This window comes from Marmota monax, unplaced genomic scaffold (assembly GCF_021218885.2).
Source record: "Marmota monax isolate L192 unplaced genomic scaffold, Marmota_monax_Labrador192_F-V1.1 WCK01_AAM20220418_F8-fsc00015, whole genome shotgun sequence".
Taxonomy (NCBI): Eukaryota; Metazoa; Chordata; class Mammalia; order Rodentia; family Sciuridae; genus Marmota; species Marmota monax.
Genome location: NW_026692194.1, coordinates 18,619,713 through 18,647,592, shown reverse-complemented (window position 1 = coordinate 18,647,592; position 27,880 = coordinate 18,619,713). Strand labels below are relative to the sequence as shown.

General features: G+C 37.5%; 1 protein-coding gene across 3 annotated transcripts in view; it reads left to right on the top strand.

The window, feature by feature from the left end:
• Window positions 1–7,268: 7,268 nt before the first annotated feature.
• Foxn2 (forkhead box N2) overlaps window positions 7,269–27,880 on the top strand; it is a 59,415-nt gene continuing 38,803 nt past the window's right edge. The window contains exon 1 of one of the 3 annotated variants that reach the window (XM_046424573.2): window positions 7,269–7,406. The gene's annotated coding sequence lies outside the window, so the exon portion shown is untranslated. Of the gene's footprint in view, window positions 7,407–7,581; window positions 7,722–7,786; window positions 7,960–27,880 lie in introns of those variants that run through there. The other 2 variants (XM_046424554.2, XM_046424562.2) reach the window with 2 other exon arrangements.

Below are 27,880 nucleotides of genomic sequence, written 5' to 3'. Positions count from 1 at the left end.
ACCAATCAACAGTGAGAAACAAGGCCCTATAAATATAGTCTCAGTCAGACTATTTCAGGGAGCCCTCCACCCAGTCATGGAAGTCATCCTTGCTGAAGGGCCACTGAGTGAGAGAAGATGCCATCTGGAACACACTGACCACAGCAGACATCACCTAGAGGAGAGAGGTGCCATCTCCATTTTGTCCTATCCAATGTCCTGACCCACAGACTCACGAAAAGTAACAAAGTCTAGTTGTTGCTATTTTTTTTTCTCCTAATACTGGGGATTGAATCCAGTAATGATTTACCACTTAGCTATATCCCTACCCCTTTTTATTTCTTACTTTAAAATAGAGTCTCAATAATTGCTGAGGCTGGCCTTGAGTATATTATAGTCTCCTCCCTGAGTCGAGAGGAGGGACTTATACATAAGAGTATAAATGCTAAGAAGTGAGATAAGCCCATGGTCACAAATTAATGTAACCAACTATCACAAATTGTTATGACTGGACAAAGCAGGAGGATCACAAAATCCTGCTTCAGCCACTGGAGTTGCTAGGATTAGAAGTGTGTGCCAGCCACTGTACCGGGCTACAAAATATAGTTTTAAGCTACTAAATTTTTAGGTAGTTTGTTACAAAGCAATAGGTAACCAAAACAATCTATTATTAAACAAGGATCTGTTTTCACTTAGTATAATTAGTGATATATTTGGTTTTAAGTCTGTCATCTGGTTGGGAGTATAGCTCTGGTAAAGTTTTTGTCCAGCATGCAAAAGGCCCTGGGTTACATCCCTAGCACCACTAAATAAATAAATATCATCTTATAAATTATTCTCTCTGTCTCTTTTCATGTCAAGAGTTTGGGGATCAAACTGTGGGCCTTGCACATGCTACCAAGCACTTTACTACTGAACTATAGAACTGTCCCTTCCTCCTACCTCTGTAAGTAGTACTTTTTTTTCAGGGGGGCTCGGGGGGGTTGGGGGGTGGGGTGTGGTACCAGGGATTGAATCCAGGGGCACTTAACTATGGAGTCAAATCCCTAGACCTTTTTTATATTTTATTTTGAGACAGGGTCTTGCTAAATTGCTGAGGCTGGCTTTGAACTTGAGACCCTCCTGGCTCAGCCTCCTAAGCTGCTGGGATTACAGGCATGTGCTACTATGCCCAGCTAGTAGTTTCTATTTGGTTGTCACTTTGTTCTCATTTTTTCCCCCTTATCTTGCATTTAGATTAATTATTTTTTATTTTTTCATTCCCTCTTTTCTCCCTTTTAGATTCAAAATTGTTTAGCATAATGGTTAATTTACAATTTGCATATTTCCTGTTAGAATCACCCCATTTGTCATTGTGGCAATTTTGATATGTATGATGACCAGGTGTTTGGTTAAATGTTAGTTTAGATGTTTATATAAAATCATTTTTTAAAATGAGATTAACATTTAAATCAGTAGACTTTGGTGAAGAGGGGATATAGCTCAGTGGTAGAGCATTTGTCTAGCATGTGCAAGGCCATGGATTCCATCCCTGAAAAAATAAAAAAATTAGTAGACTTTATGTAAAGCGGATTACTCTCCATAAGGTGTGTGGGTCTTATCCAATCAGTTTAGCGTGTTAATAGAACAGCTTGGCCTCCCATGAGTTAAAAGGAGTTCTGCCAGAAATCCACCTTTGAACTTGAACTAACTCTCCTTTGGGTCTCTACCCTGCTGGTTTACCCTATAGGGTTTGGATTTATCAAGCCTTCACTTCTATTTCTCTGAAGAACCTTGACTGACATACATAGTATTTTATAATTCTCTTAGTGATTATTCTATGGATTGCAATGTGTATTCTTGATTTACCAGAGTGATTAATAAGTCAAACTTATTAATTTAAGTTTTTTCATCCTCCTAAAGAATGAGTCCATTTATCTTCTGACATTGTTTGTGTGTGTGTGTGTGTGTGTATTTTTTTTTTTTTTTTTTTGGTATTGGGAATTGAACTCGGGAGCACTCAACCACTGACCCACAGCCCCAGGCCAACTTTGTATTTTTTATTAGGGACAGGGTCTCACTGAGTTGCTTAGCACCTTGCTGTTGCTGAGGCTGGCTTTGAACTCACTCACGATCCTCCTGTCTCAGCCTCCTGAGCTGCTGGGATTACAGGCGTGTGCCATCACGCCTGGCAATTGTTGTATATTTTACCTACAGAAGACATTAATATTACTGTCCTATATAATTGATATTGATATTTGTCTATATTTGCCCACATATTTATTGTTTTTATTGATCTTTATTTCCTTCTGTATTTCAGACCTTATGACGGGAAACATTTTCTTTCTACCTATAGAATGCCACTGTAGGATACTGGGGACAAATTCTTCATTTAGTTTTTTTGAAAACTTCATTTCATCTTCATTCTTTTTTTTTAAACCAGGATTTGTTCAAACCCTGGTGCAAAATATGGCTCAGTGGTTAAGCACCCCAGCCCTACCCTTTTTAATTTTTTAAATTTTGAGACAGGGTCTTACTGAGTTTCTTTAGGGCCTGACTAAATTGCTGAGGCTGGCTTTGAACTTGCCATCCTCCTGTCTCAGCCTCCTGAGCCACTGGGATTACAGGTGTGTGCCACCTTTATTTCATTCATTCTTAAAACGTATTTGCTTTCAGGTCTTTAGTCATCCTATCATTTTTTGACTTCAGTTATTTCTATTAAAAAAATCAGTATTAAGGCTAATGCTTTCTTTAAAAGTCATCTTCTTTGCTTTCTCTGACAATGTTTAAGATTTGTAGCAGGTGTTTTATCATGTGTCTGTGTCAATTGTATGGAATAAAAAAAATTATCCTTCTGGGGATTCACTGGTGCAAATATTCTTCACTTCTGGAACTCTACTTATTTGCACGCACCTTAAATTTTCTCACTATATCTTCTATATATTTTCCCTGTGTTCTGTATTTTCTATCCTTTTCCCTTTTTGTGCTTCATTCTGAATGTTTTCTTTTGACTTATCTTTTAGTTCACTAATTCTGTCTTTATCTGTGCCTAATATGCTGTTATACATATTATTGAGTCCTTATTTTCAGTTAGTGATTTTTTTTTTCAGATTTCTATTTGTTTGACTAAATGTTTAATCTTGTGTTTTACTTATTTGAACATAGTGAGCCTTGTCATTTTAAAATCTGGGCATGAGCAGGGCATGGTAGGGCATGCCTATAATCCCAGCAGCTCAGTAGGCTGATGCAGGAGGATCACAAGTTCAAAACTGGCCTCAGCAATTTAGAGAGGCCCTAAGCAACTTAGCAAGATCCTGTCTCAAAATAAAAAATAAAAGGTGTTGAGGATGTTGCTCAGTGGTTAAATGCCCTGGGCTCAACCCCTGGTACCAAACCGAAACAAAACAAAATCTAGGCATGATAATTTCACTATCTGAATCACTTTTAGTGTCTATTCTTGTTCTCTGCTATTTCTCCTTCCTTTCTCTCTCATTCTTTCTCCTCCCACCCCATGTATTGGGAATTGAACCCAGGGGTGCTTTATCCCTAACCCTTTTTTAATTTTGAAAAGGGTCTCACTAAATTGCCCTAGCTGGCCTCAATCCTCCAGCCTCAGCTTCCAATGTTGCTGAGATTACAGGTGTACACCACCACGCAGGCTCTGTTATTTTTATTTTCTTGCATGACTGATTTTTTAAATTGTGTAATAGACATTGTATTTGCAAAATTGTAGAAATTATTTGAAGTTTACTAGCCAGGCCTGGTGGTATACACCTGTAATCTCAGTGACTTGGGAGGCTTAGACAGGAGGATCACAAGTTCCAGACCAACTTCAGCAATTTAGTGAGAGCTGCTCTCAAAAGAAAAAAAAAATTATTTGAAGTCTAGAATATGCATTTTATTGCACAGAGGAGGAGTTTAGTTTGCTCTGCCAAGTGCTTGGGCATTAGCTCAAAGGAATTACCCTATCTAAATTCAGGGTTGAGAAGATCCAAAACTGAGCTGTAGCCCCTTTACTTTTAGAGTGTAGTTGTTTGGATTCCTAGCCCCAAACAAAGTAGATTCTATAGGGTTCTTCTTCTTTCCCCATAACATGCCCTGAACATTAATCTCTGTTCCTCATTCCTGTTCATTCTCCCATCAACTGTTTGGAATGGACAAGTACATTTCCTTGGATCTCCACCATTCCTCAGGTAATGAATGGCCTCATAATTCCTCATTAAGTTATTAGCTCTCCAATGCCTTTAAACTGACATTTTAAATATTTTTGTTGAGCTTTTCTTTTTCTGTTTCTCAACAGGAGGATTGCTCTAAATTACTGTCAATACCAGGGTTTATAGAAATGTAGATATTATTACATATAAGTGGTTGCTTTTAAGAAGTACATTGAAAAAGATCCCTAAGGGGGAAATTAGACTCTTATTTTTAATTCTAACTTTTTAGCACAAGCGGTAGGCTAATACTTAGGAACATTTTATCCCTGTCCTGGTATTATATAATTTGAGGGAAGTTATTTCTTTTATTGACAAGTATTATTGCATATCACCTCTATATCAAGAAGTTGTCCTATGAAATTAGACTATTCAGATGAAAAATATGTGGTCCTTATCCTTATGGGGCTTAAGTCTAGATTCCTTATTCATAAACTGGTTATTTTTAGAGCTAAAAATTCATGATCACTTTAGTTAAAACAGTCTTTGTTAAATATATGTAGCATTACCAATGATAAATGCACTGAAGACATAAACACATATTTGAGTTCTTACTACTTTTCAGCCTAAATATGAGGGAATTTTAAACAATATATTTTCTAATGTATTTGTCTTTCAGTAATATTTACCATTGAATATATTTCTTTGAAGTCTTTTGGAGAAAGAAGAATAAAGCTTCACAAGAGATCCTGAATGCCAGGATTCTCTTTTTCCTAAAGAGATAAGTTCTGTCTTCCTAGCCTTATTATTTTTATAAACTCCTGGAAAGTTACTTAACTCTGAATCATCATTAATTTTAATAGGCTGTTCTCCTTGACAGATGTTCAAAGTCCTCTAAAATAGCCTCTAGGAATACAAGTATCCCTGGACTTTAAACTAAGAGTGTAACACATTTGTGTAGAGACTTGAGCCTTACCCACAGATAGTATTTAAATGTGTGCAACCAGCCAGGCACAGTGGTGCTGTCTGTAATCCCAGCTATTTAGGAGGGATCAAGGAAGATTGAAAGTTCAAGGTTAGCCTCAGGTACTTAGGGAGAGATTCAGCAATTTAGAGAGAATGAGAATGTAGTTCACTGGTATAAGCACCCCTGTGTTCAATCCCCAGTCAAAATAAAATAAAAGTGCCCAGCATCCCTGGGTTTGATTAGTCAGTGAAGAAGATGAACAGAGAGAATTTAGTAAGGGTACAATAGATTCATCATTTGACCTCTAATGAGTTCTACAAATTCTGGATTTATTTTCTAATCCATAATAGATTGAGATCTTGGATGATGTATTTCAGCTCTGAAATTCTGTGATTCTTTTAGAGTTGAGGAAGAGTACTTAGCCACTTGAGTTCGAGTTGAGGGAAATATATACTAATATATACCTGATATACATTTCATGAAAGGTATATCAGGTATATATTAGTACACATCTGTAAGGAGATGAAGACCTATATTATGTTAGTGGCCCCCATGGCAATGACCAGCAGAGATAAAACAAACCAGGTACGAGGAGCTTGTGGCCTTTTAGAAGCTGGGTTCTCTCAATCTTTCCTTCCTTCTTTCCTCAGTTCCCTCTCTTCTATACTCTTCTTCCAGGAACTGGTATCATTTTGTCCATATGACGGGACAACAGCAATTGCTCTGAAGGGAGAATTGGCAGCAACTCTGGCTCCAATTGAAGTGCACTGTGCCTTGTAGCCTCTCCCTGTGAACACAGCTGTGAAGCTCTCCAGGACAGTGTAAGGGAAAATACACAGAACTAGTAGATGACCTTGGACAAATCATATAAGTGTATTCATCTATGTAATGAAAGGATCAAATACTCCCATTTATTTTTGTATATCCTGATGCCTATAATTCTTCAATATTCATTATCCCTAAGGCTTGACCTGTTTTATTTTCTGCAGGCAGCTTGTTTCATATTCAGCTCACTTGATACTCAAAGCCTGGCTCATAGTGAATATCTAGTTAACATCATTGTTCAGGAAGGAAATGAACTCTATTGAACATCTACTTAGGCGATGTCTGGGTGTCATATCCTTTTCTTTTAATCTACTCAATACCTTTGTGAGAGAGGTTATCACTACTCTAGCGTTTTAAGTTGTAGGTATAGAAATTCAGAGATTTAATTATCAGAATCATAATGATAGCAGTAAATGGAGTTTTAGTTCTGCTGCTGCTTCTTCCTTTTTTTTTTTTTTGGTACTGGAGGGTGAACCCAGGGGTGCTTTATCACTGAGCTACCTCACCAGTCTTTTTTTTTTTTTTTTTAAATTTTGAGACAGGATCTCTCTATATTGCTTAGGGCCTCATTAAATTGCTGAGAGTGGCCTTGAACTTGCCATGCTCCCTCCTGAGCCTCCCCAGTCGTCTCCCCACCCCCATTACAGCTATGCGCAATAACGCCCGGCTTTGGTCTGCTTCTTATTATGTATTTGACGGGCTATTTTTCTAAACTTTAATTCCTTATCTGTAAAGTGAGAATTCATGAGTTAGTACAGGGTTGGTAGATTTAATAAAAACCAAAATCACCAGAAAGTATGTCCCAAATGGAAAGTTCCTATATTAAAATTTTTGCTATATTTATCTGAATTTCAATTTTAACTGCATACTCCTGTTTTATCTGGAAGAATGTTAAGTTTGCGTTAAGGTTATGACAATGCATGTAAAGTTCCTATCGCTGTCTGTAGCACTTAGTGAGCGCTCAGTAAATTCAATTCTTACTAATTTTGGATCTGGTTCCAGAGTCCATTTTTTCCCCCACCACAAGCTCGCGGAGCTTAGTTTCTACAAAATTTCACTCAAGTGAGGGTAACGCTACTTTAAATTTATAGCAATGCTTTATAGTCCCTAAAGCGCTTTTGAGGCTTGGCCAATGGAGGAAAGCTCTTGGGAGAAATGACAGAACCTCGGGCAGTACAGGGCAGTCATCGCAAGCAGAGCACTGGCATCCCGGGTCGACCAGCCCAGGCGGCCACCCTCGCCCCGCCCCGCGCCCGCTCGTCCACTCAGCAACCGCGCCGCGCCTCCGCTGCGCTCCTATAGGTCCTTCCCGGGACAGGCGAGACCTTTCCATTTTCCCGCCTTCCCCAGCCAGGGTTCGGCCCGAATTCCGCACCGGCCCACAGCCTCTCCGCCCTTCCTTGCCTGCGAGCCCCGCCCTTGTGGACGCGGCATTTCATGCCAACACCACCTGCCATTCTGGTCACCCTGCGCTCTGTTCACCCGAGTCGTCCCTTCAGTAGGAGGTGGGAGGGGACGGAGAGGGAAGGGCCGAACCCTCTCAGTGGGGGTCGCGGGAGGCGGGGACGGAAAAGGGGGCGGGGCCAATTGCCTAGGCGCCGCGTTGCCATGGCAGTTGGGCGGGGGGAGGAGGGGGAGGAAGCGAGCCGGAGGGGGATGTGGTGCTGCCGCGGCCGCCACCGCAGCTGCCGCTGCCTGCTTGTTGCCGCGTCTTCCCGGAGGCGGCTGCTGGAAGCCACAGGGAGCAGCTGCGGTGCTCTGCCATATTGTGTCTTTCCCGGCCCATCCCTCGCTTCCCCGCTGCGGCGGCAGAGCTGACGGTGAGTCCCGGGCAGAGCGGCGCGGCTCCCGGGCGCGGAGGCAGCGCGTGCGGCCGGCGCCGGGCGTGGGTTGCGGAGGCTGCTGTCCCGTGACGCGCCCGGACATTTTTGTCCCGTGAAGAATTGGCGCCGGCGCGGGGGTGTCCCCAGCGCGCGGCTCGGGTCGCATGTGGGCTCCCAGGGGTGTCGAACTGAGGGAAGTGTGGCCCCGTGAGGAGTTAGGAGTTTTTCCTGAGAGGTAATGATCTCCGGGAGGGAGTGTCGCGGCGGAAACCGCGGCACGGGTGTCGGCTCCCGGCAGGCTGGGGGATAGCTCCGAGGACGCCGAGGGCTCGTCCGCGGGGCGATCTGCTGTTGGGGAAGTACCGTAAGCCCCTCGGGAGCCTTTGCAACGCTGTTTCCCGGCTCCGAGTGGAACAAGACGTGCGGGGCGTGGAGTCCTCGGCGGCCCAGGCGGGACTGGCTGGGCCACGCCAAGTAGTGCCCCGGGAGGCGGCCGGGCGCGAACTTCGGGCTGCGGTGCGTTGGGTGGACGGGCGTGGGTCCTGGATGTCGGGATGTTGGACCCGGGCACCCTCTTGTTCCTCCTCCAGCGGGAGCCCGGGGCGCCTCCGAGGGTAACTGTTGGCTTGTGGGGAGTTAGTGTTTTAGCGCTGCAATATGGACACTTCCTGTTCACCGCCCCCTTGGGGGCCATGGTTGCCTCTGCCCTTTGGTCCTCTCTTTCCAGGCAGAGTAAGAGATCTGTGGTGGGAGAGGCCCATCAGCCTTAAGAGTTTGCCCCTGTGCAGTAGCAGCCTGCTTGGAACCCAGAAAAGTGGGAGCTGAGGGAAAGCAGTCCAGGTGCGCAGCCCTCGGTGCTCCCCTCTTCTTTAACTCCACCCCCATTTCCCCCCTTGCAAAACGCCTCTGTTCCCTTCGCAGCTCCCGGGAGTTAGGGTAGCCAGTTCCGTGGAAAGCCGCATTCTAGGGATCTTCTTGCACTTGATTTCTGCTTTAAAGTCGCATTAACACAGTCCCAGTACTTCGTTTTCCCTTCACGAGGAAAAAAGTCTTAGCGTGCAAAGAAATAATAGACTTTTTTCCCCTTCTACCTCAACTCCGATGTGCGGGGAGGAGTGAGGTTATTTATTTTCAGGTTAGTTGATGCTGTTTCTTCTCTCTTCCTTCCGATTGTGACAGCCACGTGGCCGGCTGAGTGCTATAGAGTGCCCTAGCGGCGCTAGGGGCTGAGGCTTTTCTGGTAGCCAAGGGGTTTTGAAACTGCTGTAGCTTCACATACAGATTTATCTTGGTGCATTTTGAGATGGGGAAGAGGAAAAAGAGGAATCGTTCAAGTCTGTATAAGTATCATTCGACTCTTAAGACTTAAGTGTTTCTTTTGCAGTCCTGAAAAGGTGTGTGTTGACATTTTTGCCGTCTGACGTCGTTTTGATGATTTATCTTTTAAAATGTTAGCAGTGTTAGGTATCAGAGTAATGGGAAGTAATAGTGCATTATGGAATTCCCGACTCTGAGAAATTTCAAAACCCTTAATGACTGACTTTGTAAAGAAATAATCACATTTGGGTGGTTTTTGTGTGTGTGTGGTTTTAGAAAAATCTCAATTTTTCTCGTTTTACATATAAATTATGACCTGAAATGCATAAAATTACAGCGAAGATACTTTTTTTAGGGATAAAATAGATACTAGTTTGATTTGTGTATATGCAGTTTCTTAAACTTTTGAAAAAAATATTAATATGAACCTTAACATGAACAGATTTTATTTCAAGGAATGAAATTTGATTTTTAGAATATATAAAAGCGAAAGGTCAAAGAGTTGAAGATAGGTGGGCACAGTGGCGCATGCCTGTAATCCCAGTGACCTGGAAAACAGGCAGGTAGATTGCAAGTTCAAAGCTAGCCTCCAGCAATTTAGCAAGGCCCTAAGCAACTTAGTGATACCCTGTCTCAAAATAAAAAAGAAATAAAAGGGACCTGAGGGTGTAGCTCCCAAGGTCCAATTCCCAGTACCTCCCACCCTTCAAAAAAGTCAGAAGTTAACTTTTGGGGATTTGGGGAAATTTTTGAATTAAGTACAGTCCTTAGTACTTACTAATGCATGGGGTTTCATTTTGTGAATGTTTTGATGGATTTGTATTATTTCTGTAACAAGTTTTTATTTGAATCAGTCTTCCTAAAAAAATGCTAATTCACAGGAAATATTTAAATCTGTAAAAGAATTGTGTCAAGAGTCATAGCAACACTATTTATTGGAATTTTAATTGCTGCTTAACAATTGTACTCAGTCATGTTAATAGGGAAAAATATTGAAAAGGTACCATAGGTGTCAGTGCAGAAAAGAAAGTACAATTGAAAAATAAATGTATATACTGACCACTGAGACCAGTGCTTAGTTGAGATAGAAAAGTAAATGAGATGATGAGATCAGTAGGGAGCCCTGAAATCATGCTGTAGGGTAACTAATTTACATCAGTAGTTTATGAGATTTGACTATCAAAATTAAACTTAAAAAAAAAATACCAACCAAAAAGGACTTATTCTTTTGGCACCTTATTGCTTACTACTTGTTCTGTTTTTTAATGTTGTACCCCTCTGCTGGTAGGCTATCCTGGCCCTTGGTTACTGGAGATTGAACCAAGAAGTGCTCTTCCTCTAAGCTACATCCCCAGCCTTTTAAATTTTTATTTTGAGACAGTTTCAGGCTCGGCAATTTGCAGTCCTCTTGTCTCAGCCTTCCAAGTTGCTGGGAATAGGTATTACCAAACCCAACTTAATTTCCTTAGCTTTTTGGTTGTTGTTATGTTAGTGACTGGGTTTTATATAAATGCAAAAATGGTACTCCAAAAATAGTCTTGAGACCCCTATACTTTCTTGATTACTTATGGAAGAAAAAAGAGGTCTAGATTTGATCCTTGTTCTTAGGTTAAAAAACATTAGTACACTTGGAAAAAAAAAGTTTACACTGTGAGAAGATATAGTTAGAAGTAGAACTGTGTGATGCAGTCAGGTGCTGTTATGAGTTAAAAGGAGAGCAAGACCTTAGAAGGTTTGAGTAGATAAGGGAAGGCTTTTTGCTTTCTCAAATAGAACTTTCATGTTACCCCCATTAATCTTGCAGATTGTATCATTCAAACGAACACACCCCTTACATCAAGCATGAATATCAGGCTTCTTCTCAAGACCATTCAAACTTTGTTTCCAGTCTTCTCCCACTAACCTACAGAAACTGTTTATTATTCACTACCTCATTGTGGTATAACAATCTTACTTCTTTATAATTAAACTGATGTAACATTTTTCTGTTGCAAATCCACATGTATATATCCTCTTGACTACTGAAGATCTACTTAATCTTGAGGCCTGGCTGAAATCTTGACTGCCCTCTGAACCTTAGATTCATAGAACTTTTAGACCCATATTCATCTCTCTAACTGAAAATTCTTTCCCTTTTCTGATAGAATGTAATTCTTTTGGGATATAGAATTCTATACTGCTTTGTTTTCATTTAATAAATATTTTTGAGGATTTATCATATGCCAGGCCCTGTTATAAGGAACTGAGAATATAGTATTAACAAAATAAATTCTCATATACCTTGTTATATTTTAAATTTTATCACCCCAGCTGGGTTATAAGGTCTTTGATTACTTAAAGGAGACTTATTTTCTCCATGTTATATGCTTAGTAAGAATGTAATAATTTTCTGTATACAGGAATAATAAAACTTAGGGTGTGAGGACTTAAAAAAAACTGTGTTTACAAGTGAAGGGTAAAAAAGAATAACTATGGATGGTCTTGAAAACGTTGCTTTGGAGTTTAAATATGGTTTGGTACCAAAATAATCATCATCATCATCATCATCATCATCTGGAGAATGACATAAACACCCCACCCCTTTTGTGGTATTGGGATTGAACCTAGTGACATTCTACCACTGAGCTACATCCCAACCATTTTTAAGCTTTATTTTGAGACAAGGCATTGATTAGTTGCCCATCCTGGCCTGGAACTTGGAATCAACCTCATCAGTCCCACAAGTTGTGAGTTGCTGGGATGGCAGGCATGTGCCACCATGCCTAGCATAAAATCCTTATTTGAGGAAGGCTTGTTTGACTGCAGTATATGTAGGACTAACTGGTAATGGAGGGGAATTGGAAAGAGAACTATTGAAGGGAAAATGAATAATTGCAAGGGAGGTTTGGAAGGTGTTCATTATCAAGAAGATGGTGAGTTTAGTTAGTTGAATATAAGATGAGTGGGAGATATTAAGGTAAACATGATCTGTAGTAAAGATGTAGGGAAATGCAGAGGTGACAGAGTTAACTAATTTTTATGAGTCCATAATTGAAGTGTTCAGAAATAAGAATGCTTTGGGAAACTAGAATTTAAGGGGCATTTATTTGTTTTGGTCTATCTAATTTCATAATGCTATAGACTTATGTGATACCTAGGTCTATTGTATTCATAACCGTTATTTCCATCATATGAGAATACTGTCTTGCCACCAAATAAAATAATGTATATCATCATTTATTCTCAAGAGAAATAGTTTTACATTTATGGGAAAATTGCAAGACAGTACACAGAGTATACTTCACCCAGTTTCCCCTATTGTTAACTTCTTACATTACTAGGGTACATTTGTCACAACTAACTTTTTTCATTTTTGATGACTAACAGTATTAAGACTTAGTCAGAAATTTTATAGAATGCCCCTTAACGGAGATTTGTATGATATTTTTCCCATCAGGAAACTGGGGTGGTGGATTTTAGGGAGGGAGACCCAAGAGGTGAAGTATTGATACCTTTAATCACATGATTGTCATCTTTGTCAGGTTTGACCCCACCCTCCCCCTTCTGTACTGTATTCTTTGGAAACAAATCACTAAGCAATTAAAGGCCCTGACCTAGTTTTGTTCGTTTTTTTTTTTTTTTTTTTACTTCCATCAACTTAGTTTTCTTTTCCATAAAAAAATTTAAACTCAGGTATTTTTTGCGTATCTACTGTATTTAGGTGCTAAGAGATGAGTGATAAGTGAGAGACATTATTTCTACTCTCTGTAGTTGGCCACATTCAAACACGAAATAATATTTACCTCCTCACCACAGGTCTTGATTTTATTGACGTTTATTTTATTTTTAAAATGTATTTATTTATTCTTATTAGGTATATATAACAGCAAAATGCATTTTGGTTCATTGTACATAATTGCAGCACAACTCTTCATTTCTCTGGTTGTACACGATGCAGTATTGCACTATATGTGCAGTCACACATGTACCTAGGGTAATGATGTTCATCTCATTCCACCCTCTTTCCTGCCCCCATGTCCCACGTCCCCTCCCCTCCCCTTCGCCCAATCACTGTTCCTCCATTTCCCGCCCCCATTATGGATCAGCATCCACTTATCAGAGAAAACATTTGGCCTTTGGTTTTTTGGGATTGGCTTATTTGGCTTGGCATGATATTCTCCAACTCCATACATTTATCTGCAATTGCCTTTTAATGCTGAGTAATATTCCATTGTGTGTGTGTGTGTGTGTGTGTGTGTGTATATATATATATATATATCACAGTTTCTTTATCCATTCATCTATTAAAGGGCATCTAGGTTGGTTCCACAATCTAACTATTGTGAATTCAGCTGCTGTAAACACTGATGTGACTGCATCATTATAGTATGCTGTTTTTAAGTCCTTTGGGTATAGACTGAGGGAGTGAGTTAGCTGGATCAAATGGTGGTTCCATTCCAAGTTTCTTAAGAAATCTCCATACTGCTTTCCAGATTGGTTGTACCAATTTGCAGTCCTACCAGCAATGTATGAGTGTGCCTTTTCCTCTACATCCTTGACAAACCTTATTGTTGTTTGTATTCTTGATAACTGCCATTCTGACTGGTGTGAGATGAAATCTTAGTTTTTTTTTTGTTTGTTTGTTTTTGGGGGTGCTGGGGATTGAACCCAGGGCCTTGGGCTTGTGAGATAAGCACTCTACCTACTGAGCTATACCCACAGCCCCTGGATTAGTTTTGATATGCATTTCTCTGATTACTAGAGATGTTGGACATTTTTCATATATTTATTGATCGCTTGTGTATCTTCTGAGAAGTGTCTGTTCAGCTTCTTAGCCCATTTTTTGATTGGATTGTTTGTTTGTTTTGGTGGTAAGTTTTTTGAGTTCTTTATATATCCTATCTGATGTGCATGTGGTCATTGACATTTATAAACAGAAAGTTATTGAAGTCCTAAAAGGCTAATTCTCATTACTTAAATAACCATTTAGAAAATGTGCTATTATCATAAAGATTTAATGTATATACCATAAAATAGCCATCTTTTTGCTACCAGCGCAGATAACAGAATATTACTTGATTCTTCCCAAGTAGATATGTTACTGTTGTTGCCAGGATAGTTTAATTATCATTAATTATATTTATATCTTTAAAAAAAGTTTGTGTTATAGGAAAATTCTTTTCTCCTTCATAGTATTTTCATAAGTATTTGGTGCTTTTGCTACTCAGATGCCTTTTTTTTCTGAGAAGTGATTTGAAAAGTATTTTGGGGAAGAGCACATTGGGAAAAGAACACAGACTCTGAGCTCTTTTCTGTATAAATAGACCATGATTATTTGTTTATGGAAAAGAAAATGAGATTGAGAACCAGGTATGGTTCTTACCTTGAACCTTGGGGCGCACCTGCCATCCTACTTACTCAGGAGGGTAATGCAGGAGGATTGCAAGTTGAAGGTCAGCCTGGCCAACTTAGTGAGACCCTGTTTCAAAATAAACAGGGGTAGGGATGTAGTTAAATGGTAGAGTACCCCTGAGTTCAATTCTCAGTATCACAAAAGAAAAAAGAAAAAGAAAAATGAGGTTAATAATTAAAGCAACAATTGATACCTTTTATTGTATAGCATGAATTCATATAGATATGAATCTATAATTTAGTTCCTAGTAACAACACTGAAGAGAGTATTGTGTTCTTGTAAATAAAGGAACATAATGAGAGATTATGTAAATGCAGTGCTGGGTATCTGAACTCCACTTTGTCACATTAAAAATATGCATTTTTTGTAGTACAATCTGAGGTCTTTAAGAAAAGGAATATTTATTTGCCAGAACAAGATCATGATATGCCCCCAGGAAGGAGTAGGAAAGAATGCTAAGGTAGGGAGAGAAACTAATATTAAAGAGTGCCTACTCTGACAGGAATACTTTTACTTTTTGTTGTTGTTGTTGTAGGATATCAAGAAAGTGGAATTAACCTCTGGGATTCAGTGAGATTCTGTCATTTGTCAAAGATTGCATAAGTTGGTAGCTAATGAGTTTGCTTGACTTAAAAGCCTTATTCTTTCATTATTTTTAGTACAGCATGCTGCTATATTTATTCATTCACTTAAACTTTGCTTAGCCAGCCTCAGTGGCACATGCTTGTAATCCCAGCAGCTCTGGAGGCTGAGGCAGGAAGATCCCGAGTTCAAAGCCAGCCTCAGCAAAAGCAAGGTGCTAAGCAACTCAGACCCTATCTCTAAATAAAATACAAAATAGGTCTGGGAACGTGGCTCAGTGGTCGAGTTCCCCTGAGTTCAATCCATGGTACCCAAAAAAGAACATTTGCTTATTAAATTTTATGGTCTGTACTAGAGAATAATAATGAATGTTTTGTATTTTGGGTACAAAGATTTATATTCTAGTATTATAATATTGCTTAAATGGGTACTCAAATCAATATAGTTAATTGTGCGGAATTTATTTCATTTTTTTCCTCTTTATTTTTTTGTACTAGAAAGTGAACCCAGGGGCATTCTACCACTGAGCTACATTTCTAGTTCTTTATTTTTTATTTTGAGACAGGGTCTTGGTAAATTGCTGAGCCTGGCTTGGAACTTGTGATCCTCTTGCCTCAGTCTCTCCTGGGTTTACAGGTGTACACCACTGTGCCAGGCTTTTTTATTTTGAGATAGGGTCTTGCTATGTTGCTCAGGCTTTACTTGAACTTGCAAACCTCCTGCCTCCCCCTCTTGAGTAGCTGGGATTATAGGCATGTGCCATTGTGCCCAGTGTGTCCAGAATTTCCTAAAAATTAGTCTATTGGAAAATTTCAGTGCATTGTATGTAGCAAAAGGTAAAAGTGTTATTTAATGAATTTTTTGTCTTGGTTTATATGTTTCATGGGTTTCTATGAAAAATGTATTTATTATTGTGGAATAGCATCATCAATTTTAGACCTACTTTTAATAGCAAAGACAGGAAGGTAAACAAATAATTATGAATAATCATAATAGTAAGTTCTATATTAAGATTGTATCCAGGATGTTAAGGAAGTTGGTAGAGAAAGCAAATAATTCAAAGAAATCTGGAGAGATGACTTTGAACAGTTTTGAAGCATGGGATAAAGGACCTTAAATCCCTCCAAAAAGCTCAAGGATTGAAAGAGCTTAGAATATTCAAGAAGCTTGGGGTGGTATGAAACAAACTGGATTCTGTATTTCTATGTCTGTATTTTTGGGAATTTATAGGCCAATTTATCAAAGATTTTAGGTTTTATTAGACTGATGATTTTTCTGGAGTCATAGTGGTGTTTCTTTTCTAAAAAGCAGGTAAATATGTATTTGGTTCCATCATACAGTCCAGGGAGAATTTTAGGGATAGAAAACTTGACCATATAACGTATGCATTATAACATGGTAACCATGAGCACAACTGTGCATGAAAACAATTATATCCTAAAACAGATAAGCTGTTTAGAGGTGACTATCAAATGCTCCTTTTCTGTTTTTTCTTATGATTTATCGTATGCTATTATTGCTAGTGGACTAATGGTACTAGATAATAAAGTTTTAATAAAACCTTATAAATAAAAAAGTTGTTTTCCTTTCCTTTGAATTGAGAAGATCACTATTATTCAATTCTGAGAACATCTGTAAGCCAGTTTGCATATTGTACCAACAGCTATATTTTGACTTGTGACATTTCCCCCCTTCCCCATATTTGGCATTTTTTTGTTATCTTTAAAATATTGTTACATTTTATATAATAGAGTTCTTCTATTTCTTGAAAAAGTAGAGTGGCATGGGGAGAGGGGAAGTCAAAGGAGAGGAATGGGGAGTGTAGATAGAATCAAAGCTCAATATATGTCTAAATGGAAGTGCCATAGTGAAACTCGTTAATTTGTATAATTAATATTACTGAATAATTATAATAAAAATAAATAAAGGAACAGGGTGTGGTGACGCAATTCTATAATCCCACTGGCTCAGGAAGCTGAGGCAGAGGATTCTTTGTTCAAAGCAAGCCTCAGCAATTTAGCTAAGCCTTAAGCAACTCAGCAAGACCCTGTCTCTAAATAAAATATGAAAAAGGGTTGGGGATGTGACTCAGTGATTAAGTGTCCCTGGGTTCAATCCCCGGTACAAAAAAAAAGGAAAATTTATTGTGGCAATGTTGATTTCAAGTAATAATTGGCAGAAGCTTCTAAGTAGCTGTTCTAAACCCATAGTATGTCATATAAATGGGTTTACTCTAGATTTCTTTCAGTACTACTTTATCTTTTATTTTTTTGCCTTGAGGTTTGAACCAAGGGGCACTGAACTACATCCCCAAACCTTTTTTTTTTTAATTTTTTTTTAACCTTTTTATTTTAAATTTTGAAACAAGGTTTTACTCAATTGCTGAGGCTGGCTTCTAATTTGCAATCCTTTGGCCTTACTTTACCAAATCTCTGAGATTATTGTCCTGTGCTTCTGTCCCCAAGTCTTCAACACTAATTCAAAATAACTATATTTTCTTAATTAGATATATGTAGAAGTTAGATTAATCCTATTTTAAATCTACTTAATTCTGTGTTAAATTAATCATGCTTTTGTTTCAAAAGTGCATAAAAATCAGTACATAAATTATTCAATATGGAGCCCTTAGTTTTACTCTTGTTTTCAGGGATTATTAGTGAGATTTTATTATCTGCCTTTATTTTTTATTTTTATTTTTTTAGTTTTCGGCAGACACAACATCTTTGTTCCTATGTGGTGCTGAGGATCGAACCCGGGCCGCACGCATGCCAGGCGAGCGCGCTACTGCTTGAGCCACATCCCCAGCCCTATCTGCCTTTATTAAAATTATTATTATTATTTTTTTTTAGAATAATTACTAGAGGGGCTGGAGTTGTAATTCAGTGGTAGAGCACTTGCCTAGCCATATGTGAGGCACTGGGTTTGATTCTCAGCATTGCATATAAATAAAAAAATAAAATAAAGGTCTATCAACAACCAAAAATATATTTTAAAAAATTATTACTGGAGATTGAACCCAGGGATTGTGATTGAGCCAGAAAATGGAGGGGGTTTTTGAGACAAATGTAAATGGACTTGAATGTGGTGTGAGGCGATAAAAGGACTTGAAACATTTCAAACAGTAGGGTCCACCTCAGAAGGGGGTAATGGGAAGGCACTGGCAGACAGAATAGGGGATGGTTCTAAGGTAAGGGTGAGGATCACGGGAGCAGCAGGTGAGTCTGGATGGAAGCATGTATGAGGGGAGAAGGAAAGCGTAGCCCCCCACCTTTTTTTTTTTTTTTTTTTTTTTTTTTAAAGAGAGAGTGAGAGAGATAGAGGTAGAGAGAGAGAGAATTTTTTAATATTTATTTTTTTTTAGTATTTGGCGGACACAACATCTTTGTTTGTATGTGGTGCTGAGGATCGAACCCGGGCCGCACGCATGCCAGGCGAGCGCGCTACCGCTTGAGCCACATCCCAGCCCCAGCCCCCCACCTTTTGAGGATGTCCCTTCCCATAAAGGGAATAGGCCACTGTGGAATGACCAAAAATGAGAAGGTAAAGTGAAATTTTTCTTAAAATGGCGGCTGTCACTTAAGGCTGTCCAGATGCTAAGCAAGGACCTTACATTAAGACAACCTAAAAGGAATTAGAAATTATAAATTCTTTAAATTTGTAACCAAAAAATGCTGTTCATTTGTCAGGTACTGCAGGTTTCAGATGTTTAAGTATTTAATGGAACAGATTTTTAGTAGGATGCTAGTATGGTGAGGTCCAAATGGTGAGAAACAACTGTCTGTAGGTTAAACGCTGTCATAGTTTGAGTTGAATCATCCTTTGCTTTAAGCACAGGACTGACTTTGGTCTTCAGAGCTTCTTGGTACTGTTGCTCAAGTGTTGGTTTCAACTTTTTCACAGTTCTATAGAATGTTAACAGATGGTATGGTTCTTTCACTTCAGTGTAGTAAAAGCCTATTAGATACAGCAAAATTGATTTTACCTAAAGAAGGTAATGAGGAAAGGAGTATTTAATGACTGGCTCCAGAGTACAGGGAGAAAATAAATTTGAGTAAGTTTGCTTTGTAGTGTTTAAGAATTGACTATTGGGGCTGGGGATGGGGCTTAGTGTAGAGTACTTGCCTAGCATGTGTGAATCATGGGTTCCATCCTCAGCACCACATAAGAAGACAAATAAATAAAATAGAGGTATTATGTCCATCTATGACTAAAAATAATAATTTTTTCAGTGCTATATTTTGTTTAATAATAAGAATTCTTAGTATAGTAAAAATAAACTTCAACAATTAAAATTACTGAGAAACAATAATAGAACTCTAAGTAAGAACCGTAATATAGGTAACATAGATGCTTAATTAAAATTGAAAATGTAGCATGAAGAGATTCAGTAATTTTAAAACCATCTTGTAAAAAATTGAACATATTAATGGAACTGAATTAGTTGCAGTTATTCTTTATTTGCTGTGGTTCTTTATAATTTATTAAAGTGTACTCCTTTATGATGAGAATTGCTGATTTGAGGGCCATTAAATAAGCATTATATTAATGAGCACTTATTTATTTATTAATTTTTATTTTAATTTTTTTTATGGTTCTGGGGATTGAACCCATGGCCTTGTACAAACTCTCTACCAACTGAGCTATATCCCCAGCCCCGAACACATATTTTAAAAGTACTATTTTGAGCTGAGGATGTAGCTCAGAGGATAGAGCATGAGCAAGACCCTGGGTTTGAAAATAGTAAGTAATTAAAAGTATTAGAGACACTATGCTGAAATTCATGATCTAAGTAATATCTAGAAAGTAGATAGGAAATTATTATATTTAGTATTTTAACTTCATAAGAATTCTGAAATAGGATAGTAGGTTCTACATAGTTGTATATGAATTAATGTAACTATATGTATGTACTTATATTCCTGTTTATATTATATCATCTTACACTTGTTGCTGTCTTTTTGTTAAAATAAATATTTAAACAAATTTCAGAGGTACTGTATTTATTCTCTTTATTTTTTATAAATTCTTTTGTGTGTGAGAATGTTGGCATCAGGCACAGCTCTTTATAAAGGAATTTATATCTTTCAGGGTCATTAATAATAAAATATTAAAAGTTATCAGTTGTTTTATATTATTTAAACTAAAAAAATATTTGAAGAAGGATTCCAACACATTGTGTGATTAGCAAAATATAGCTAAAGGAAACAAATAGAATAAGGAAGTGAAAGTTGTGTCCTAAAAAAAAAAATATGATGAAATAGCGATTGCAGCACTCTTCTGAGAAGTCCTAATTACGTTTGGCTGCCTTGCCAGTGGATGCTATTGGTCATGAGGGAGACCCATCCTTAATAGAAAATTCTTGTATAATTTCACAACTTCAAAACACCAATGTATTATTACTGATTTTGTACCCTAATTTTTGTATTAAAGAATATAACAGGTATGAATCTACTTTATATGGAGAAAAGTCGTAATTTTAAAGTTGATGACAATGATAACTTGGCATAATTACCATGTCTGCAACTAGTATTCATTGTGTTTACTTTGTATCTCTGTTCTAAGCGCTTTTTTAGGGTTCTCATTTATTTTCTATTAAAATCTTATGAAAGTAGGTATAGTATCATTGTAATTCTAATTTGGTGACTGACAGAACTAGGGTTTGAACACAGGCAGTATCTCTTCACAACTCCTTCTCTTGAACTTCACCATCTCCAGAAGTGATTAACATAAACTCTAGTGATTTAAATTTTACCTTTGTAATATTTTTATTATTGAAATTGTTTATCCTTCTTCATTTTAACTTCAAGTTCACAACTTCCTTAAAGTTCTGTTTCATATATCCTGGTATTATGCATATTAATTCCTTTCTCAAGGAAGAAGCTTTCATTTTATAGGTGTGCATTATTTACTATAGAATCTAACAACTCTCATAATAGAGATGTGAGTGTAGGACAAGCAAAAAGGTTTCTGCTTGAAACTCCTTGGAAAAGAATCAGGACAGAATGTCCTGAAATGCATAATTCTCAGACTTTTCTTTCTTTTTTATCCACATTGATAGATGTAGAGATACTAACTAACATCATAGTCCAATGTAGGTAATACTTCAGCTTTGAAATGTATTTAAAATTCTCTGTGAATTTAGGTACTTATGACATTATAGTTTTTCATGACATAGTTCTTATCAGGCAGTTATTATTTTGTATCCCAAGCTATCAAGCCACAGTACACAAAAAGATACTCAGAAGTAGTTGGAAAAATATCACAAAGTTTGTATATTAAGTTCATAAATCTTAAGATGAGCTCTTCCACCTTTGTAGAACTTAATCTGATCTGCGGTGTTTTATAAAATTCTAATGAAATTTATTTGGATTTCCAGTCTGTAGCAGATAATCTATAAGTTTATATCTATGATTTAGAAATTAAAAATGTGCTAAAAACTGAAAGTTTTCTTAACCTTTTTAATGGTACATCATGAGCTGAGCTAATAAGGCTATTGAGGATCTTTATTTGTACCCACCCGCCTTAGTGTAAGTATACATTTCCCCCCCAAATTAACATTTTTATTATGAAATATTGCTTCAGATCTCACTGGGTTATAACATTTCATAAATATATTGTATTACTTTCTTGAAATCCAAAATATTCTGAATTTTAAAATATATCTGAGCCTGGGGATTTTAGAGAAAGGATTGTAGACCTGTATATTCAGGTACAGTGACCATAGTACAATGAAGACTAAGATTCAGAACTAAGCATTTTAATCCAGTAAAGAACACAGCAGGGGCTGGGGATATGGCTCAAGTAGTAGCACACTCGCCTAGCATGCGTGAGGTACTGGGTTCGATCCTCAGCACCATATAAAAATAAAGATATTGTGTCCACCTAAAGCTAAAAAAATAAATATTTTTTTTAAAAAAGAACCCAGCATTGTGAGACCTTTAAATGTGGATCAGTTTCTCAGTCTTGTATAAGGTATGAATCCCTTAAAAAAAAAAAAAAAAAATCTCATTTTGAATATCATCACCTTTAGTTCTGAAAAGGTTTTCTTTGAAAAGTCACTTATTTTGTTTTTTGTAAATGTTGAAGTACATTTTTCATTTTGTTATTGGAATGAAATCACAAAATGAAAATTTATAACACTTGTAAACCCCCAGAATGTATCCATGGAACAGACTGATTTGAGAAACACTGATACAGTAGCAAATAGTCCCACATAATAGAGGAGTCTCTATAAGCATTATGCTTTAGGCAGACTTTGATTAAAGTCACAAGCTTGAAAAATAATTAACAGGTTAAAATATTCTTATATTCAAATAATATGATTTTAAAAAGAGACAGGAAGAGGTCTGTCTTACTTTTTTAAAAATGTGTATGGTTACCTTGACCTCCACAACTATGGCCTTTACATATTTGTAGTTGGGAAGTACCATCATAACAAGCAACTGTTATTGGTGGATGGGAGTTATGTCAAATTTATCCAAGGTGCTAGGGCAGAAAACCCTTAAAAACTGGTGAGTTTAAAAAAGAGAATAATGTACTCTCCTGACATTGCCATGAGAAACTAACGTAAACATCTGTGTATGTGTGTGTGTGTATGTACGTATATGTTGTTAATAGACCTTTATTTATTTATTTATATGCAGTGCTGAGAATAGAACCCAGTGCCTCACACATGCCAGGCAAGTGTGCTATCACTGAGCCACAGCCACAGCCCTGTAAACATCTGTTTTCAGCAGCATGATTAATAATACCTGGACCAGCTTTCTTCTGAAAACTTCCTAAAATACTGGTTAAATAATTTAGATGCATCAATACTGTAGCAAAAAGTAAAGAATACTTAGGCTGAAACTAAACCCAGTGAAGTAAGCTGAGTTCTAAAACTAGTTTTTGCATTGAGGGTGTTTGTCAAATCAGGTGAGCTTCTATTTTGTTGGCCTTATGGGGCTCAAGGGTTAAGAAGCAAAGCCCAGATTCAGTCAAGGTAGAGCATTTAGCAGGAATAGTTTTCTTCATTAATTTGGAGCCCTATAGGGAAGAGCATTCCAAGTGTTTTGTGCTCTCTACAGATTCTTTTCCTTCATGTCAGTAGAAAATTGAGAATATTGTTGCAAATGGGAAAAATAAAATCTCACTGAAAATTTACTACCACGAATCAGCCCTTAAACTGATTTACAGCATATGTCCACACTAAAATCCCAAGCTAAGAATTTAAAATGAACCTGAGCTGGGCATGATGGTGCATACCTGTAATCCCAGTGACTCAGGAGGCTGAGGCAGGAGATTCCAGGCTAGCTTCAGCAATTTAGTGAGGCCTAAGCAATTTAGCTAGATCCTGTCTCAAACTGAAAAATAAAAAGGGCTGGAGATGTAGCTTAGTTAAGTGCCCCTGGATTCCAGCATACCTAAAATAAAATAATCCTGCTCTATTACTACTCCCATGGGAATAATGAAACTTAGTGTAATCATTATTCTCCAAGAATTCCCATTGTTGAAAGTTATAATGGAAATAAGTAACTTTTAATAAAAATTACCAACCAACCAAAGAAATAGGGCAGTATAAGAGAATAAGTAGTCAGACCTGCAAAGAGTTCATATTTCAAATTATCAGATAGAAATAAGTACACTTTATATGTTCAATAAATGGCTTAAATGAGAAAAGGAACAAACATTTGGAAAAAGAATCAAATTCTAGAAATGAAAATTGTCATTGAAATTAAAATTTAGTGGAGAGGTATAAAACAAATAGGCTCTATTGAAGAAAAATTGGTGTTATGAAAGGCAAATCTGAATAAATCCATAATGCAACATAGACAAGAAAATGGAAAATAAAAGATTAAGATTGGGGAAAAATCTGAGAAAACTGATTACCTTCAAAGGAATATCTAGTTTCAATAACTATAATTGAAGTAGAAGACCATGAAATGACATACTAAGCTAAAATAACAACCTATAATTCTATAGCTAGCAGACATCTCTTTCAAGAACAAGGAGAAAATAAATATATGCTCAGACAAATAAAATCAAAGTAAGTGTGTGTGTGTGTGTGTGTGTGTAAGTGTAGGTGTAGGTGTGTGCTGGTGGGATTTAAACCCAAGGCCTCTCAAATGGATTCTGCTACTGAACTACACTAGTTCCAGGCTAGTTTTTAAGTAGGAGGATAATGATCATAGTTATAAAGTCTGAAATTTTAAGAAGGAATGAAGATCAACGAGAATGGCAAGTATAGGGGTAAATTAATAAAAATTGACTGGAAGAAATAATGATAGTATCCTATGATGAAAACCATTGTAATATCAATTCAGTTAAGTTAGAAATCAGTATCAAAACATTTTAGAAGAAAAATAACATAAATTAAGAAAATATCTTCTAAATAAATTAAGATTGAAAGAAGAAATGTTTGTTTAGGGGTGCTAAGATATTATTATAATTTTCTTTTTAGAAAAAAAAAAGGTAGAATGAAACATCAGTTAATATGATAGAAACCGGGAGGAGCTGCGAATGTTGGTACATGCCTATAATCCCAGAGTCTTGGGAGGCTGAGGCAGGAGGATCACATTCTTGCAGGTTCGAGGCCAGCCTCAGAAAACTAGCAAGACCCTAAGGAACTTAATGAGCTCCTCTCTCAAAGTAAAAAATAAAAATTGCTAGGGATATAACTCAGGGATAAAATGCCTTCCTGGGTTTAATCCCCAGTACCAAAAAAAAAAAAAAAAAAAGGAAAAAAAGAAACCAGGAAGTAATAATTGGAGCTAGTGTTCAGAAAGATCTTTTTATTGTCCTGAAGCAAAATAAACATGATTTAGTGTTTTTTTATAAAAAATTTTAAGGTAACTATTCAACAATAGTAAGTATATAACTTCCATATTAGTAGGCAGTAAAGAATGAAACAAGAAAGAAATCCACCCCCCCGCCCAAAAAAAAGTCAAGAAAAGAAAACAGAAAAATTGATGTGGTAAGAGCATGATCCTAAGTAAGATGGTAGAAGTAAATCCAAATATTTGCATGCCTTATTTTAAAAAATGTTCAGTTATGTATGGACTAAAACAGAGCCTGCAAGGAAACAAGGTAAAAAATTTTGAAAGTAAAATGATGGAAAAAGATGCACCAGGCAAATTTAATAGAAAGAAAGCTAGTCTATCATTTTAAATAGACTTTTAGACAAATAGAATCATTAGATACAAAAAGAATTGATACATAATGGTAAATGACAAAATTACAACTACCTTATATTTGACAAAGGGGCTAAAAGCATGCAATGGAGGAAGTATAGCATCTTCAACAAATGGTGCTGGGAAAACTGGAAATTCATATGCAACAAAATGAAACTAAATCCCTTTCTCTCTCCATGCACAAAAGTTAACTCAAAATGGATCAAGGAGCTTGATATCAAACCAGAAACTCTGTGTCAGATAGAAGAAAAAGTTGGCTCAAATCTACATCTTGTGGGGTCGGGCTCCAAATTCCTTAATAGGACACCCATAGCACAAGAGTTAAAAACAAGAATCAACAAATGCGACATACTTAAACTAAAAAGTTTTTTCCCAGCAAGAGAAACAATAAGAGAGGTAAATAGGGAGCCTACATCCTGGGAACAAATTTTTACTCCTCACACTTCAGATAGAGCCCTAATACCCAGAGTATACAAAGAACTCAGGAAATTAAACAATAAGAAGACAAATAACCCAATCAACAAATGGGCCAAGGACCTGAACAGATACTTCTTAGAGATGGATATACAATTAATCAACAAATACACGAAAAAATGCTCACCATCTCTAGCAGTCAGAGAAATGCAAATCAAAACCACTCTAAGATACCATCTCACTCCAGTAAGAATGGCAGCCGTTATGAAGTCAAACAACAACAAGTGCTGGCGAGGATGTGGGGAAAAAGGGTACACTTGTACATTGCTGGTGGGACTGCAAATTGGTGCAGCCAATCTGGAAAGCAGTATGGAGATTCTTTGGAAAGCTGGGAATGGAACCACCATTCGACCCAGCTATTCCCCTTCTTGGACTATTTTTTTTTTCTTTTTTTTTTTTTTAATTTTTTTTTATTGGTTGTTCAAAACATTATAAAGCTCTTGACATATCATATTTCATACATTAGATTCAAGTTGGTTATGAACTCCCAATTTTACCCCAAATACAGATTGCAGAATCACATCGGTTACACATCCACATTTTTACATAATGCCCTATTAGTAACTGTTGTATTCTGCTACCTTTCCTATCCTCTACCATCCCCCCTCCCTCCCCTCCCATCTTCTCTCTCTACCCCATCCACTGTAATTCATATCTCTCCTTGTTTATTTTCCCATTCCCCTCACAACCTCTTATATGTAATTTTGTATAACAATGAGGGTCTCCCTCCATTACCATGCAATTTCCCTTTTCTCTCCCTTTCCATCCCACCTCATGTATCTGTTTAATGTTAATCTTTTCTTCCTGCTCTTCCTCCCTGCTCTCTTCTTAGTTGCTCTCATTATATCAAAGAAGACATTTGGTATTTGTTTTTTAGGGATTGGCTAGCTTCACTAAGCATAATCTGCTCTAGTGCCATCCATTTCCCTGCAAATTCTATGATTTTGTCATTTTTTAGTGCTGCGTAATACTCCATGGTGTATAAATGCCACATTTTTTTTATCCATTCATCTATTGAAGGGCATCTGGGTTGGTTCCACAGTCTAGCAATTGTGAATTGTGCTGCTATGAACATCGATGTAGCAGTATCCCTGTAGTACGCTCTTTTAAGGTCTTCAGGGAAAAGTCCAAGAAGGGCAATAGCTGGGTCAAATGGTGGTTCCATTCCCAGCTTTCCCAGGAGTCTCCATACTGTTTTCCAGATTGGCCGCACCAGTTTGCAGTCCCACCAGCAATGTACAAGAGTACCCTTTTCCCCACATCCTCGCCAGCACTTGTTGTTGTTTGACTTCATAATGGCTGCCAATCTTACTGGAGTGAGATGGTATCTTAGGGTGGTTTTGATTTGCATTTCTCTGACTGCTAGAGATGGTGAGCATTTTTTCATGTACTTGTTGATTGATTGTATGTCCTCCTCTGAGAAGTGTCTGTTCAGGTCTTTGGCCCATTTGTTGATTGGGTTATTTGTTTTCTTATTGTTTAATTTTTTGAGTTCTTTGTATACTCTGGATATTAGGGCTCTATCTGAAGTGTGAGGAGTAAAAATTTGTTCCCATGATGTAGGCTCCCTATTTACCTCTTTTATTGTTTCTCTTGCTGAGAGAAAACTTTTCAGTTTAAGTAAGTCCCATTTGTTGATTTTTGTTATCAACTTTTGTGCTATGGGTGTCCTATTAAGGAATTTGGAGCCCGACCCTACAATATGTAGATCGGAGCCAACTTTTTCTTCTATCCGACGCAGAGTCTCTGATTTGATATCTAGCTCCTTGATCCACTTTGAGTTAACTTTTGTGCATGGCGAGAGGAGGGGATTCAGTTTCATTTTGTTGCATATGGATTTCCAGTTTTCCCAGCACCATTTGTTGAAGATGCTATCCTCCCTCCATTGCATGCTTTTAGCTCCTTTATCAAATATAAGATAGTTGTAGCTTTGTGGATTAGTCTCTGTGTCCTCTATTCTGTACCATTGGTCCACCCTCCTGTTTTGGTACCAGTACCATGCTGTTTTTGTTACTATTGCTCTGTAATATAGTTTTAAGTCTGGTATCGCTATACCGCCTGATTCGCACTTCCTGCTTAGAATTGCTTTTGCTATTCTGGGTCTTTTATTTTTCCATATGAATTTCATGATTGCTTTATCCATTTCTACAAGAAATGCCGTTGGGATTTTGATTGGCATTGCATTAAACCTATAGAGAACTTTTGGTAATATCGCCATTTTG